The sequence below is a fragment of the Lactuca sativa genome, chromosome 7, assembly GCF_002870075.4.
Source record: "Lactuca sativa cultivar Salinas chromosome 7, Lsat_Salinas_v11, whole genome shotgun sequence".
NCBI lineage: Eukaryota > Viridiplantae > Streptophyta > Magnoliopsida > Asterales > Asteraceae > Lactuca > Lactuca sativa.
In genome coordinates, this window is record NC_056629.2 from 204,722,403 (window position 1) to 204,728,402 (window position 6,000).

Sequence of the window (6,000 nt, forward strand, 5' to 3'; positions counted from 1 at the left end):
TTGATCTCGATTTCTTGTCTTTATGGTAGCACAACTGCCCACCATGTCTTCCAAGTAGTTAAGCAGCTCACATTTTCTTATCAATGTACCTTTCATTGATTAAGGTGCTTTGCCTTTTATGCGTTCAAAATGAGAACTCATAGAACTCACATGCATAATTAACTCGAATGGATTGGCATAGAAACAAAAATAATGTCATCACGATAGGTTGTAAACCTTAACTCGTGTGCTAGTGATGATCGATTAGGTTTATTTGATTTGTTCTTGAAACCTTTCAAGACCATTAAGACTCCCACTGACTCCTTGACATATAAGATTCTCTTGTCAATAACCATTTCTTGACAACCAAATATTCAAGAGTTAGTGTAGTTTTTTTTAATCAAAACACTTCATAAATTGGTCCTAGTTGGTCTTTGTCTCATCCAAGACATTACAACTTTCCACATTTGATGAATGTTATAAACCTTCTTAATACTTTTTCACTCAATGTTACAATCTTAACTTTAAGAGTTGTTTTGGAACGAAGTATGATTGACTTATTGATTTAACCATTTCTTCAATCCTTGATTCCTCTTCTCAAACATACAATTGCACTAAGACTCACTTAGAGGATCAATTGAGATATGGTTCTTAATCATTAAGACCCATCATAAAGCATAAAAGGTACTCTCCCTTCTTCTTAGAATGGAGAAACTTTTATCTTTCTGCCTACTTGATTCTTCTTATTCGTTCTACTATTGATTTAAACCTTTTTCAATCAATCTAGAATTACACTTAATCTTGTAAGTATAATCACATTTACTAAACCTTTAGTAAATCATGACGAATATCTTTGTTACTCTTATGGTGGACTTGATCAACACGCAACTTTGTGTATTCGATCTCCTAATCCTTCACTTGACACTTTGTCAATGAATTAGTCTAATTTCCAAATATGAAATTTCCCATTCATCGTGCAACCAAGTTGCATGATTCCAAGTTTCTGTCCAATTGAAACTTGGGCGATGAGAAATTCTCCCTATTTGGTAAATTCTCGACTTTTCCATAAACACCATAAATAAGAATCATATCCATTTGTTGTAGAAATATGCAAACACCAATTTTCATAACGATTTCATTGCAAGGAAATAAACAAATAAATAAATAAGTCAAATGAAAATTTATTTTATTTATAAAAGCAGCGGAAAACATTTATCCTTACAATGCAAAATCCACTGAAAACTATGTATTTCAAAAAAAAATCTAACAACTCTATCATAACTATCTAAGCTCAAAATCTAATCTTCAAGTCCATGCGATCAAGATCCATTCCTTGTGATTAGATTCATCTTGCTCTTTCACCAAGCTTCCTTTCTTTTCACCGATCCTGTAAAACATTCAAATGCAATCTTATTACATTATGTATTAAGAATTAATGAATAGGAACTTAATGGAGTTAGATAGTGGATTTTACCTAAAGCGCAGCCATACTCTTTGACTCTCCCATCTTCTGGGCTCTTCAGGCTCTTTGGGCAGACTTGTATCCAACGCCCTTTCTTTTGGCAGCAAACGCAGGTCGGTTCTCCTAGAACGTCCTCGGAAGCATGGTCGGTTGAATTTTCCAACAAATACGCTCCATTGCTTCGCCAAATCATTTCTGATTCAGCAGCAATGAGCATGTAAGTTAGGTCAATGAGGTTGTCGTCATGATCCATCATATAATACTTTCTTTTGACCTCATTATATGATTCAGGAAGTGACTGCAAAACCCAATTCACAGCCAACTCATCTGGGAATGACACACACGACATTATCAACCTATCAATGTGTGATTTCATTCCTAGAACGTGGGCACACACGGGTTTACCATCTTCATGTTTCATTTCCAATAGGGCCTTAGTGATATTGAACCTTTCAATTCTTCGATATTGTGGGTTGGGGAGAACAATAGGAGGAGGAGGAGGAAGTGAAGCATGATTTCTCGTTCCTCGATTGAATCGTGGAATACCATCTTCATGTGGAAGGCTTGTTCCACGGGATTTGGGAAAACCATAGTTGTCGAACTCTGACATCTACAAAATGGGAGAAAATTAATTCAAGTTAGTTGATAGATTGAGTCCTTAGTAAATCACCCAAATGAGATACTCAGGCTAGGACCCAACACAATATTCTACAACTCGGGAGAGGGATGCTGTAACCCTAATTGCAGAATATTTGAAGGTAAGTGAATGACGATTCACCAATTTCCACCATGAAAAACGAAAAAAGAAATTTAAGTTTTAAATCTATGAAAACTCCTAGATCCTTTGAGATACATTGAACTTTCAATGGCATGTTTAAATCTCGATATGCCCCTCTTATTTGTGACTGGGATACCGAGGATCACAAAGCGGGTGTGAATAACCATGCAAACTTACACGGTGCCCTCACATGTTACAGTTACCTATTCGATGTGCCGGTAAACCACGCATGCTCCACCGAACTATGACAAACAATGAGTCACCCTTTGCTACCTTTGCTTAGACCCATTTAGTGTGCCGGTAAACCACACACGCTCCACTAACGTCTTCGCAAGGGCAAAAAGTGTAATTTCATGGAATTGCATCAATTCACTTTTGCCTAAGTAACTAAGATTGGGAATTTTATGAAAACATTCAGTTACTTTAATAATTCATTATACTTATAATGGAGGGTTTCGTCCTATCCTACCTGTTCGGCTAACGGCCCTCCACTAGTCAAGAGTGTGGTGGGTAAGAGTGGATACCCATTCAATCGCCATTTTATAGGCAATTTCCTTAAACACTCCTTATAGACCAGCTTCGTGAATGAGGCCTACTAACGGTAAGACTGACTTTTACTCATACATATATATAATGTTAGACTTTTAATGTTATATATAGTATAGGGTGTATTTTACACTTTTAAAATATTAGGTGGTCTAATTTAACAATTATACTTTTAATTCAATTAAAGACCTAAACTTTTATGGATTTATTAAACCTCTTTTAATTATACACCTTAATTAATTAATAAAACCATAAGGGTGTGATTTGAACTTTTTCAAAACTATATTAGCGTTTTAGAATTTAACATTTCTAATTAAACTTTTAATCAACTTTTAAATTCCAAAACTTGAGGGCAAGTTTTGAAACATTTCAACACATTAGGGTTTAGAATTTAAATATACATCAAAATTAAACTATTAATCAAAATTTAAATTCCAAAACTTGAGGGCAAGTTTTGAAACCTTTTTCAAAACATTTGGGTTTCAACTATTAAAATTTCAAAACAACAAAACTTTTGGGTTCAAATTTAAACTATAAAGCCTAAGGAGAAAATATGAAACTTTTCATAACAACAAGGATCAAATAACAAATAATCTAAATTAACAATTAATCACATAATTATCTATATTTGATTTGTTTAATGATTTCTTGCAAAACAATTTATCAATTTAATCAAAATAATTTAAACAATTATCACATAAGGAAACAATTATTTTATTGATTGATAAATATCTTCAATTAGATCAAAAATATAGTCAAATATATCATATAATTGGATTAATATTGATCTAACATGATAAGGTAACCATCCATAAGCAAAAACAGCAAGAAATCCCGAATATACCTCTGTCTGACGCACCGACTCGCCGAGTCACCCTGTGGAACTCGCCGAGTAGGGGCAACTCGCCGAGTCCACAGTGGGACTCGCCGAGTCCATCAAGCAGAACACCAAAAATCAAAAATTTTAAACATATCAAGCATCAATACAATAGAAACCAGTCAAGTCTCTGATACCACTGATGGGTTTTTGGTCATAAGACATCCTATGTGCTCATACAAACCCTAATGCTTGGATCTAGGTTTCTCTATTGTACATGCTTTGAACCCAAGACTTTAAACCCTAATTCTAGCATATGGAAATCAATATTAACATATAATTAGGTTTAAGATATTACCTTGATTGTTATGTAGTAATAACAATCCCAATTCCTCCTTGAATTGACTTTGGAAGGCTTAGAGTCACAAGTGTCACTCCTCTAATGGCATACAAACACCATAATCAAGTGGAGAGGTATAAAGAGAGAGGAGAGAGGTATAAATTCGTCCTTAGATGCTCTAGGGATCAAGTGCACGAAATCTTAAGGCCTTAGGGGTCTTTATATAGGGTTGGGATTAGGGTTTCAGTCCTTATCCTTATCTAGTTACTTGCCCATCAAGCAACCATAAGATAAGCCTTGAAAATCCCTATCTCTTGGACCTTCAACGATTTTAAGGATATCCCTATCCTTGAATTTGTCCATCCTTTAACAAGGATAACCATTTCCCTATTTTGCAACTATCACATAATTACAATTCAGCCCCTCTAGTTTAATTAATTACATTTGATCACAAAATTAATTCTTAATTAATTATTGACCAATATTAATTAAACAAATATGATTTCTCCTTTAATATATTATTCTTATAACATACTAATAAATCATAATAACCTCTCTCTCTCTCTATTTATTTCTCCAATCAAGTTGCTTTGGTGAAGGCAACCCAAAAGGACCATGCACCATCGGGTCAAGTACATACCAAAATAGTTATGGACTTAGACACTAATCCAACATTATTAATATATAATAATCCAATAAAAAATAAATTAATAAAAGAATAAATGTATATTAATTCAATAAATATAAAAAGAAAAATTACAGAAATGGTCCTTGTAGTTTGGTAGATATGGGTAAAACTTTCATTTTCAAAGACTTAACAGCCAAGTTGTTATTTTTAACGAGATAGGACGGAAACCACAAAAAAACCACCAAATAAGGACCCTTTTTGCTAATAAATTTGTTTTGAACGTTACCCAAAGAAATCGGCAAACCACAGGGGCCATTTCTGCAGTTTTGTCTAAGATAAATTATTCAAATTATTCGTATAAGAAGGGTTTCGATCCTTTCTTAAAACCTCTTTTTTTTCTCTTCCCTAGCCTATGTACAGTTGTTATCAACCATACCTTCTCTATCCTCGATCATTTTTTCACCCCTTCCATCACCATATTAAATTTTACCAAAACCGAAAAACCATACATACCTACATATGTTGTGTTGTACATCAGAGGCAGATCTTTGTTAGGGCCAGGGGGCTGTGCCCCCCCCCCCCCCCCCCTGATTTTTTTTTTACAATTAGCCCCTCTACTTTAAATTTATATATATTAGGCCCAAAAGTATAAATTTTTTGTCGTGGCCCCCCCTGCTCATTGATTTTTATACATATTATATTTCCGCCCCCCCCCCCCCCACCCCAAATCAATAGTTGAAGCTCCGCCCCTGTTGTACATTCCACTTATTCTTGGCCTAGATGGGTTGAGTTATGATGCATGGCCAAACTGTTTGTGATTTCGACATTTCAAACCGTTTTGTTGCACCAAATGAAATTTTTTTTGGTTTATCCAACAATGCACAATTAAACCACTTTGATTCTATTATGAAGATACGGGTATATGGAACACTATCACAACCCATTCTTTATAAGATTTTAAAGTAGAATGCCACTGCAAGGGAAATCTGGAAGAGCATCCAATTTCATGATAACAAATACGCAAAATTCATCCGGTTAGCAACAAACTCTAGAACATTGTTACCGATGATTCGTCTTTTAAAAAATATTTCATCTGGATCAAGATGATTGCATATTTTTTTGACAATATTTGATCAACCATTCCAAAAAACTTGGTGACATATACCATCAACTGTAGCATCCCAAAAAAATCACGAATAAAAATTTTCATTTTTAAGTCAACCAAAATCCATCAAATATTCACACCAACCATAAAAAGGTATGCCAATGTGAAAATAGCTATCTGAGTACAACCCCAAAATCATAAATTTGTGGTTACTAGACTTATCCAAGTGGGAGACTGTTGGATTAGTGTCTAAGCCCGTAACCATATTTGGTAAGTACTTGACCCGGTTGTGCATGGTCCTTTTGGGTTGCCTTCACCAAAGCAACTTGACTGGAGAAATAAATA